We start from the raw sequence: 12,389 nt of genomic DNA, 5'->3' as shown, positions 1-12,389 counted from the left end.
TTACCTATCTTTCTCTCTCTTTCTTACGTCGGTGCGAACTATTTGGGACCTCCGAATTTCGTTGAAGGCTCTCAAAGACTCCCAATCGCTCTTGTCTATCTTTCTCTTTTTCTCTTACGTCGGACTCTTACGTGTGAACTACTTGGAATCTTCGAATTTCGAAAGCCCTCGAAGACTCTCGGTCGCTCTTATCTACATTTTCATTTTTCTCCCTCTGTCTCTCCTAGTTTTCTTTTCCTGCTTTATTCATATGCCAAATTTCTTTTTATTCATTTTTTCCCTCTTCCCTCTGTAGTGAGTTCAAACAGAAGTGCCGACTTCTAAAAATCGACAATTTGACCGCTTATCAAAATGACCCCGTCGCCATTATAATGGTGAAGCCTGACAGACGTTCAGAGTCAGAAACAAAAAAGCGAAACAAAACAATCTACCGATGAAACAATCTACCGAATCGCTACCGTCAACTTCTTCTACCATCTCGAATCTCCCTCTCCTCTTTTTCCTCAATCTTTCTACTTCTTCTACTCCCTCTTTTGAATCTTCTCTGGACTCTTTTTCCCAACTTTTCTCCAAGTTTTCTACCGGTTCCGCTGGAAATCCATATTATGCATTTGACCTTGAATTTATCATCGACTTCGATGTCCTATTTCTGGTTCTTTATTCTATAATGAAGAGAGATGGAGAATCCCAATGGAGAATTCCTGTTTCCAAATATTGAAATAGATTTTCCTGAATTATTTGATCTCTCAATCCGTCCTCCAAAGCAATTTCAAGCCTACTCTCCTCCTTAATTTTCCATTATGTACACACATACATATTAATTAAATAATGTCAATTTTTCGTTTTATTTAATTTAAGTTTATTCCCAAACATATTTTGTAATGTATTACCGGATCATCGCTTAATATACTCTTACACTCACACTCTCCCTACTAGAAATCCTACCCGATGGCCGCCGATTGTAACATCCGCGATAACATACATGCATACTACTCACCCACATCATTTCTCTTGCTTCTCAAAGGAAACATGTACAACATTAACCATATTAAACCATATTAAACATTTAGTTTAATTTTAATTTCTCTTTATTTCTCTTAAAATCCTCGTCTCATTCCCTGCATCCCACTGATCACACGAGGTCTATCCCTAGTAATAGGAATTAAGTTTCTTGACTAGAAAATGACCGACCAGCGCACGTCTGTGGAATAGCGTCATAGTGTTCTCGCATCGCTGACTTAGTGTCGAGACTTATTAGTGCTTGGACTCGAAGGATCACGTTTCCACGCTTGGTCTTCGAGAGAGAGTAACTGTTCGCGTCCTTCTAATTCGTACCCTGTTCGCAAATTTTAATTCTTAATTTTCAATTTTTAATTTACTCCAGGCTGGACGTAACAATAAATAATCGACGCTGTACAACGGCTGTCACATTGAAAAATACCAGTTGCTATTAGCACTGATTATCCATCAATAACATGAAAATGTGTGACACTCAAAGAACCTTATGATTTTAATATCTAAAGAGAAAGATATCATTGTTCGCACTGAATGATTGACAGATGTACATATGGACCATTTCTTTTACGAAGTTGTTCAAAATATATGCTTGTGGAAACATGGCCAATACAATTACCTAATATAATCTATATCGATAGATATAGGTATAAAAAACATATACAAATACTACATAGTTCATCTGAATGTTCATTAGATGGACATTGGATATGTAATTATTATGATAGAAAAAATATATTTATATATGATTCTTTAAATAATAAAACTTTACATAAATATCATGAATAATTTTTAAAAAGATTATTTCCAACATACGATTTTCAGAAACATCCTGTCAAATTTCCTATTGTACAACGTCAATTGAACTATAGCGATTGTGATTTTCGTTATAGCTTTTGCAGTTTCATTATTATTTAATATTAAAGATATCATGAGTTAATGCATTCTCATTTGAAATTCATTTAAATTCACTTAATTTAAATTTAAATTCATTTAAATTCATTTAAAAATTCCATTTAAAAATTCAAAATTTAAATTTATTTAAAAATTCTTGAAACAAATTGAGCATTTTCCTCAAGATCCACAGAATATTGCTCAAAAAGTACTTCCTTTAGCAGTAATAAAAATAAGAGAGGCTGAAACAATTTGTATACGTATAATATGTCAATCTGAGACGGATCAACAGAAATTGAATCGATTAAGAAAACGTCGTGATAATTATGCCAGTAAAAAAGAATTTAATAAAATACAATTAATTCAAAGCGCTACAAAGGAAATTACAGAAGAAATTATAGAAGAAATAATCAAAAATATTATTTAGATTGAACAAAATAATAATATATGTTCTAAAAATCTATATCAAGATTTAGAGAATAATTATGAGACGCAAAGCATCAAAACTGAACAAAACATTAAAAATAAATGTTTTCAAAATAAAGTACAATTAATCCAAAGCGTTTCACAGGAAATTGTGGAAGAGCTAGTCAACAATCAGACTGAACAAAACAATAAAAAGAAATATCTTCAAAATAAAGATCGATATTTACATCAAGAAGGAAATTATCGTGCTAAAAAATGTCACCAACAAGATTTAGAAAATAATTGTGTTAAAAAACGTTACTGGTATGAACAGGATTTAGAAAATAACCGTGCTAAACAAAAATTGCGAAAAATAAAAAAATTTTTTAAATAATCGCTAAAAAATGCAGCGATATAAAAAGGATTTGGAAAATAATCGTGCTAAAAAGATGCAGTGATATAAAAAAGACTTAGACAATAGTCGCGCTAAACAAATTGAGCACTATAAAAAAGACTTACACAATAATCGCGTTAAACAAATGAAGCGATAAAAAAGATTTAGACAACAATCGCACTAAAAAACTTCGTTTATATGAACAGAATTTAGATAATATTCATGCTAGAAAACGTCGTCGATATGAATACGATATAGAAAATAATCGCACTAAAAAACGAATACGTTACTTAAAAAATTTTCAGCATGAACGTGACAGACAGAAAACTGCGATCGTAAATGGTATAATAAGCGATATTACGAAAAAAAGAAATCAAAATCCATCATTAAAAAAAATTGTAGCATTAGCAAAAATATTATTAAAAAATATGAAAGATTTTGGTCACAAAATTTTATAAAATTTCGTAATCCTGTAGCAGTAGAAGAGATTTCAAGGAAACTTAAAATATTAAAAATCATGTTGAAAAACGAATACAAACCGAAACAATCGTACGTTGGTGCGCACATTCGGAACAATTATGTCTGCAATATGTGTAAGATATTAACATTACTTAAAAAGAAATCAGAAGTATGTTTGAGTCGCAAATGATGATAAATGCAAAACAATTAATGATAAATTAAGTGCACTTTGTGGCAAATCGAGACATACAGCTAAGTCTGAGAATTATTTTATTGATACTACATATCGCAATATTATTGAATCACAACCTTTGAAAATAAATATAAAAAATTACAAATGTATTACCTTTGATGAAAGCACTTTGATGAGCAAAAAAAATGATTATGTGATACCTTGTAAAATTGACGATCTTTGTAATTGATTGTTATGAAAAATTCTTTCAAATAATAAATATATGTACTTTTAAGGAAATACCACAATTACTACAAAAGATTCATAAATGTACAAGAAAACAAGATTAGAGTAAGGGAAGAAGAAGGGTCATACACATGTTTGTTATATTGATTCGATTCTGCAAAGCAATGTCTCTTTCTATTCAATTATTATATCCACATTTCCCAAAGGTATATTAAATATATATATTATACGTTTATATATATATTAAACGTTTAGTTTATCGAATGACTTCCTTCTATCATAAGATGTTAAATCTGGAGAAAACTTTAACTTCTACTGATTTAGATACATTAAATGACATAACTGTAGCACAGAAAAAAATAAATATGTACAAATATTAGCATACCAATACTATTTTGAGTGATGAAGATATCATTTTTAAATATAACAAGGCATTTAAAACTTTGACTAAACATTCCATGGATACACCTTGACATGTTTGTGTATCATATGAGAGACTTTGTTTTAAAAAAAATGTATCTGTAATTAATAAACTTAAAGCACAAATGGATACATTTGGATACATTTGGAAAGATTTAATGACATATATTAAAAAAAATATAATATTAATTCATAATACATATGTGATTATTGTGAACGAAAATTCCGTAATGGAATTTTGTCTTCATATTATATTTTAAATTATCTCTTTGTATATGATATACCTGATGTGATAGCATCTCTCAACATATTCGAAAAAATTCTTATACAAAGAGTTAAGGCATTTCAAACCGTTGTTAAAATGGGAACCGTTATTAATAAAAAATTGCCTAAAAAGCAAATGAAAAGCAAAAGGAAATGATAAATGAAATGTTCTGCCTTTTACAAAAAGTAAAAGGCAGAACATTTCATTTACCATTTCCTTTGCAAGAAACATGGAATAAATTATGCAAGAATAATGATCCAATAAATATAAATCATGTACATTTTAGTTAGAGGTATTCCGACAAAAAAGTCTAAAATTATTTGGGAAGAAATGGTAAATGTCAAAAAAATATTTGATGCATTAATATGGTTGAAATGCAATAATCCTCTTTACAAGCAAATCATATTGCCAAATACTCACGATGGATTGTGTTTAGAGAGGTTGAATAATCCAGAATTTGAAATACAAGAGGCAGAAAATGATAATCAATTTCCAATTCTGGATGAACGATTTCAAATTAAATTCAAACATTGAAATGCAAGAAACAAATAATAATTTAAAAGATATTGCAAATAATGTAGGTCAGGCAATGTTAACTCAGATTACAGATGACAGTGATAGTTATTACGAGCAATATACTTTATCCTTTGTATGAAAAAAAAAAAAAAAACATGTAAAACTGCTATCGCCTTATATCAAATGTTAAAAAATTCACCCTTAGATCATGAAAAAAATTTAGATTTATTGTTTTCCAGATTTATATCCTTTTGATGTTAATGGACAATATGATGATACTAGACCGATGAAACTTCATGACCATGAATTTATTAAATGTCGCTTGAAATCTAAAATATAGATTGTTGATATAGATAATCAACATATAGATAATCAATACTTATTTTATTTATTAAATAATGCCACAACTAAGTCGTGGTATTTATCATAAAATGAAACCAAAACGTAACCAACAATTTTCGAGATCGTTATACGGCTTCAGAATATTTAGAAGCAATGCATAAAGTTTTATTAGAATCTAATTTGAGTTCAATATTCTATTCTAAGAAATACGGAACAATGTTGGCATAAATCAAGAAATGATTTAAATTGCATGACACAACATTACGGACCTGCGACATGATTTCTAACATTGAGTCCTAGTGAATGATTATGGGAATGAATTAGATGAATATATTCATAAAATAAATGGATGGTCTAATGATTCTTCTTTATTTACTAATGTTCTTATTGCTAGAGATCCTGTATTAACATCGAAATTTCTAAAGATCATCCGATCGGAGAGATAACACATTTCTGGCGACGAGAATACCAAGGAGATACACAGCATTTTCATTTATTGCTTCGAATTAAAAATGCGCCAATTATTGGGGAATCTTCTGCAGAAGAAGTTTCTAAGTTTATTTTACAATATATAAGTTATAAACTATCGGATCAAAAGATTTTACTGTTATTATACAGACGAGTTAATACGCATCAACGACATAAACATAATAATTACTGTCTTCGTTGTAAGAAAGAAGGGCGTAAAATTGTTCGTGTATATCGTTTTCGGTTTTCCTCGTTCTGTTACAGAAATATTTGTTATGAAAGATGTCATAAGTTCAATAGCAGGTAGGAAACAATTAAAACATAAAAAACTTTACGATTTATCTCGAACAAATATTGAAATTAATATTAACGATTATAATCCAGTTCTTCTTACTGAGAAGGAAATATGAATATACAATTTATTGATGAAAAATCATCATTTCTTATTTATTATGTTACAAAGTATATGAATAAACCAGGAAAATGTGAATTATCTGATACAGTCATAAATAATAAAAATGATAAAAGTAAATCATTGGCAAGCTTTCTTTGGAATATTGGTTTGCGATTCACGAATAATAGGGAATGTGGAACTCTTGAAGCTGCTAATACATTGCTAGATATTCCTTTATATGGAACTGATTTAAACACGACTATTAAATGGTTAGACGTTAATCAGATATGATACAGAAAAATCAAAAGCTGTAAGAAAGCTCTTGATGGAGATTCTACAGATTTATTTTATCCATCTATAATAGTCAATCATTATCCATATAGATTGGAAGAATTAGAATCGATGTCATTATATAAATTTGCACAAAGATATGATATTACGAAAATCAAACCACGAGATAAAAATATTGAATACAGAATAACGTTACTTAAACGGCGAAAGCGTAGCTGTCTCATTAATCATTATAGATATGATTATATCATTGATGATATCATTATAGATATGTCAATACGTGACCGGATAAATATTTTTTTTCATTGCTCCTTATGTTTCAACCATGGCGGAAAATAGAAGAACTTAAAAATGAATGTGATAATTATATAGCATCGTTTCACGAGATAAAATTACATCTTGCGGAAGCATTGCAGTATTACGAAAAATTAGAAGAATTACAAAAAGCATTTGAAAATGCGAAGCAATTACTTCAAGAATCTTGATAATTTGAAAAAAGAGCATGTGATCCCAATAAGGTTCAAAGGTGTTCCCAATAGGTTGAAGCTGGTGAAGCGATGCAAGATTTTAAAGATCTTGATGACAAATGCGAAGAAATCGATATATCTGAAATGATTTCAAAACTGAATATAGATAAAAAAAGAGTGTTTGATAAAGTTACTAATACCGTAATGTCAGATAAATCAATACTATGGTTATACGTTAGTGGAGAAGGAGGTACTAGCAAAAGTTTCTTGATTAAAACAATTAAATATTGGATAAAACAAAATCTCAACAAAGATACTGCTACAGCAGCACCTACTGATATAACAGCGTTTAATATAGATGATTTGACAGTTCACAGATTGCTACAGTTACCTGTTGAACATGGTCATATTCCTAAATATAAACAATTATCTGATCATGTTTTACAAGTTTTATGATCAGATCTTAAAGATGCTATTCTCATTATAATTGATGAAGTATCAATAATATCTAATTTAATTTTAATGTATATACATTTATGATTTATTGTCTTAAATATTCGATACTGTTGATTGTAGTGATGGTTGGTTTGGTCAAAAAAGTATATTCTTTTATTTGCAGTTACGTCTCGTACATGAAGATCCTGCCTTTGTATATTTATCAGATGAAAAAATTTATAAATATCTTAGTTCTTTAAGTGTTATTAATCTGTGGACTATTTTATTCGATTATGACAAATTGACAATGAATCAACAAGGACACGACATTTATCGTGAATTGCTATCAAGAATTCGTATTGATTTAGTAACAAAATCTGATTGTGATATTTTCGAAAAAAGAAAAATATCTTTTAAAGGGCAATCTTCAGAAACAAGATTAAACGAATTATACGATTTTATTAATAATTTGCCATCTGACATAGTGTGTTTACTGTCTACTTACCATATGTGTGACGTTCTTAACACTGCAATGTTAAATCATATTGCTTCAAAAGAAATATTATTAATTGCAGAAGATACAATTGTGTTCCATATATAAAAAAAAAGTAACAAAGGTATTGATAGATAATGATAATGATGATACTAGAACAGTTGGACTTTCAAAACAAATTATAATTAAAATTGGAGCGAAAGTCTTATGATAAGACGCAAGTAGTATGTGGGTAACCATGACCCGTCAAAACAAATCCCCACCACTTCCCCACTGGCGCCAGGGGCGTGGCCTCCCGCTGTCAAAAAACTGTCAATCACGTGGGAATGGGTGTTAATCACGTTCTGATTGGTTGAAGCCAAAGCGGTGGGCGTGGCAGGTGATAATTATGTAATTAGTGAGGGTATTCTGATTGACTGAAGCCAAAGCTGCTCGGCGCGTGATTCTGATTGGCTCTGCCCATTGTGCCCCATGTGTGTGATTGGTTGTCGAAATGCCAGACAAAAAAGAAGGAGAAGGGGGAGAAAATCTGGGATCGTTCGAGGTCCGAAAACAAAATGGCGTCTCCGGAAAAGAAGAATGGCTGGTGTGTGAAGGGAATATACTTGACGAGAATGGAATGCGATTTTTATGATACGAGGGATGGAGCGAGGAGAAGAAAATTGATTTTTTGGGAGTTTTTATTACGTTTTTATTATTGTATATGGGATATGACGTTTTCTTAGGCCGGAAGGTTTCTCGGCGTCTCAGCTAACGAATTTAAATAAATTTCTCGAGTTGTTTGACATTTTTTTGTATGGAGGAAATGAATAAACATTTTGAAGACGAGAGGTTTTCGGAGTGTAATAACCGTTAGAGTTATTTACCGAATCATATGATATTTGGGAGAGGAAAACAGGAACGGACAGTTTCGCACTAGAAGTTTTTGATAACAATGACGACGAATTTGGAGTTATATGCTTTTATCCTATGACAAACACGTGGGTTGAAAAAAACTTTCTTTCGATGATAACTTTGCGAATACTGAAGGGAAAGAGAGAGAGAGAGAGAGAGAGAGAGAGAGAGAGAGAGAGAGAGAGAGAGAGAGAGAGAGAGAGAGAGAGTTAGGAAAATATAAAGATACTAGGAGACAATAGGAAAACTTGATCGTACAGGTCCGCGTAAATGGCTTTCAAAAAAGGGGAGGAATTGTGAAAAATTTAGGATAAATGGAAAGACAAAGAAACGACATAAATTTGAATTTATGTTATCAAGTATAAACTAAATTTATTTATATATATTACATTTTTCACATATATATGAATATGTTTTGTTACAAAATTAAATACATTATAATTCAGTTATTATATAAATAACATATAATTCAATTATTATATAAAAATTATAACTCTCGATTCATTAAAATATTAGTAATTTCTTTAAATTTTAATGTAATTAATTCTAAAAATACAATATTAAAATATGTATCCAAATTGTAAATTATTTATTTATTTATAATTATTTATTTGCGTTCTCACAGCAACTTCGATATCTTTTTGGTTGTCTCGGAGAGTGAATTTGATGATACCGACGTCGATGTAATTGTTAGGTAGACATAATTCTATTTCCTTGATCAAATAACGTGCGCACTCGTATCGACGATAGATGCTAGCTGGTTTACGAGCATCAACACATTTGATGATATTCTCCATTCCTTGAAAAATAGCTTGCTGCATTACAACTGCGACAGAATAAGTTTTCCTTTTTTTTCGATGGTGGTTGTTTCTCCGCTTTCGAGTCTGTTTGCGTTCCAGTACTGCTTTCTTTAGGAAAATTTTCATTTTCCTTATACGTCACCAATACTCTCGCTTCGTAGGCAGAAGTGAAGTTGATGAATATGTTTGCAAATGTGATAGAATTTATTTTTCTTTTGTTGCCTCCATTAAAGTACGCGTTCATGTCCCGAATACTTTCTTGAAATTGCTACGTGTCCGGATCAAAGCTGATTCCTTCTGCAGAATTACCACTCAATTTGACGACAGGCTCGAAGATACTCTCCTTAGATAATTGTAATCCCACGTGTAATTTCTTCGTATGAGAGGTATTGAGAGGGTACGTCGTAGAAAGTAACAAATTTTGTTGCACATTTTGCACAGAGTTCTTGAATATCTTGCGAATATTTTCTATTTTCGCGGGATTCGCAGCTTCTTGTTGTCTGGTTATATTACTTGACGAGAGAATTTTGAATAAATGTTCACTTTTAACAAACGAAAACTTGGAGGGATATTTTCGAAGTGAACGCTTCGAATACTCGATACTCGAGCGAAGCAATGTACTGGTATGTACAGCAATACCTACTTATATAGCATCTCCTCTCCCTTCGAAATAAACAAAAAAGTACATTCTATAAATAATAATCAAACCGAAGATTCTAGAAGAAACGCATCTCTTCGCTTTGTCTCTGCTCTTTTTCAAAGAAAAACTTTTCTTGAATAACAGAATTATTACAGATTCGATCATGTTCGAACACGCGTGTCTTAATAAATAAATAAATTATTAAACATTCGAGTAAATTATAATTTGACGCTGCTCTTTTTTCAACAAGAAAAGAATTTTCTCGAATAAAGCGAATATTGCAGGTTCGATCACGTTCGAATATGCTTGGATATTAGATGAGAAAATTAAAAAAATATCATCGAAAAAAATCATACAAAAACTATTTCAAAAAGAAGAAATTATCGAAATATACAATAGAATTACGAATAAGAAATATTTTATAAATGTTAAATTTGAAGAAGCGAGAACTTTTCTCAAACTTAAATAACTATTCATTTGGACGCGACGTATGTCTGGCGCCATTTATGCGTTAGTAAAAACAAAAAAAGATGAAATCAAAAAAGAGTCAAGTCTAGATACAAGGAATACAAATTTTCAAGAAAAAATGGTTTATTACTATGGCTGAGTAACATAATAACATTCTTATCCCCCCCCCTCCCTTCTTGAAATTACAGAATAATTCTAGAATTTTTATAAGTCTCTTTACGGAAAAGGTAGGATTTTCCCTATATATAATGTATGGTTGCGCTATCTAAAACTATTTCTGAGTTGAACTCTTTCGTTCACTTCAGTTTTGTCACGCGAGTTTTAAAAGTTTCGGATTATTTTGTGCGAATAAAGATGCGAAAAATGGGCAGTGAAGTAATTAGAAGCGTAAAGTTAGCATCGATGTTGGATACTCGCATAAACGCAGAGAAATTTTTAACTAAAATATCCAACGTTTCGCTCGATGCTAATTATCTGCTTTTCACACGTTTTTCGTGCGAATGTTCCGATACAATATTGGGAGTATTGTATCAGTTAGGATACTTTGGTACCGACGTGCGGTTACTCTGGATTACGGTTATTCTGAAGAAATAATCGAATCGCGACGTGCAGCTGGACACGAGGAGGAGGATGTGGGTGGATACATCCAAAATCTCCTCTCGCATCTCCATAATAGTAAGCACCGCGCTATTATTTCTATATATAAGTAATTCGAATAACAAATTCGGTTTAGCTAATTTTTAATAATAAATTGTAGAAGGAAAAAGGGCTCGTCAAAGGGTTAGTGTATTCTGCGTTAATGTATTCTTCGGAGATTCGGAGACGACGCGCGGAGGGAGAGCCAGAAGCAGGACCAGCGCGTAAGTAATATCACTAAAAAACTAGACAGGAGTAATATTAAAAATGTAATTTTGTACAATTTTCTAAGATTAAAATATTAAATGCTTTTAGGAAGGACACGTGTTGAATTAATGCAGGAAGAAGCGCCTTCAGAAATTATTCAGCTCTCGTATGGTAGATTTACATTTTCAAATAAATAATCTCTAAAACAAATAGTAAAAGATAAAAAATCTTAGTACAACTTTGTTTTTCAGATACAGAAATAAGTACTTCCGATCCGCGTGCGGTTTCGCCTGGTAAGTTGATAAAGAGAAAAAAATATTAATTAAAAGACATAATAATTATATTAATTAAGGGCATAATATTAATATTATGAATAAAAATTTATGATATACTTTTTTCCTAAAATACGATCATATGTATTTTCCCGTAATCCCGGAAGAGGGAGAGGATGAAGAACGGGAAAAAGAGCAGGAAGAGGAAAAAGAGAGGGAGAAAGAGGAAGAAGAAGAGGAGGAGGAGGAGGAGGAGGAGGAAGAGGAGGAATAGGAGGAAGAGGAGGAGGAGGAAACGCGAGGAAGAACGAGAAGCCGAAGAGGAAATTAGAAAAACATCTCCTGCTGGTATATAATCTTTTTTCTTAATTTCTCGATTTATGTTCGTATTTAATTTTAAATTATCGAATTTTTTTAATAGGAATTCCTCTCAGCCCTATTCTTCATGTGAGAAGGAGATGGCAAAAGGCGGATTACCTCGGCGAAAAATATCATGTATGCACGTTTATTAAATTAAATACACATAATATTCGAAGCATTATCGAAGTATTTTCTATAAAGTAAAATTCTAATTTTTGTAACTTTTGTGCAGAAGCGAACATCAAAGAGCCGCAGCGTGGAGAAAACCGAATACTTTCTGCTCAGGAGAATTTGGAAGAGGAGGAGCAGGAGCATGAAACAGCTGATGAAGAAAGAGAGGAAGAGGAGGTAAAAGAAGAACAAGTGGTAGAGGAAACAGAGGAGGAGGAGGGGGAAAGGGAACAAGCACGAAGAAGGTAGAAATTTTAATCATTTAC

General features: G+C 31.4%; 1 pseudogene; it reads left to right on the top strand.

Annotated features, from left to right (window-relative positions):
• The first annotated feature begins 4,858 nt into the window (after nucleotides 1-4,858).
• On the top strand, nucleotides 4,859-7,886 carry LOC148936277 (uncharacterized; annotated as a pseudogene).
• The last annotated feature ends 4,503 nt before the right edge of the window (nucleotides 7,887-12,389 follow it).

This window comes from Pogonomyrmex barbatus, unplaced genomic scaffold (genome assembly GCF_055798465.1).
Source record: "Pogonomyrmex barbatus isolate J1 unplaced genomic scaffold, ASM5579846v1 scaffold25, whole genome shotgun sequence".
NCBI classification, from domain to species: domain Eukaryota; kingdom Metazoa; phylum Arthropoda; class Insecta; order Hymenoptera; family Formicidae; genus Pogonomyrmex; species Pogonomyrmex barbatus.
The sequence above is the reverse complement of the archived record's forward strand: the minus strand, read 5'-3'. Positions and strand labels throughout refer to the sequence as shown.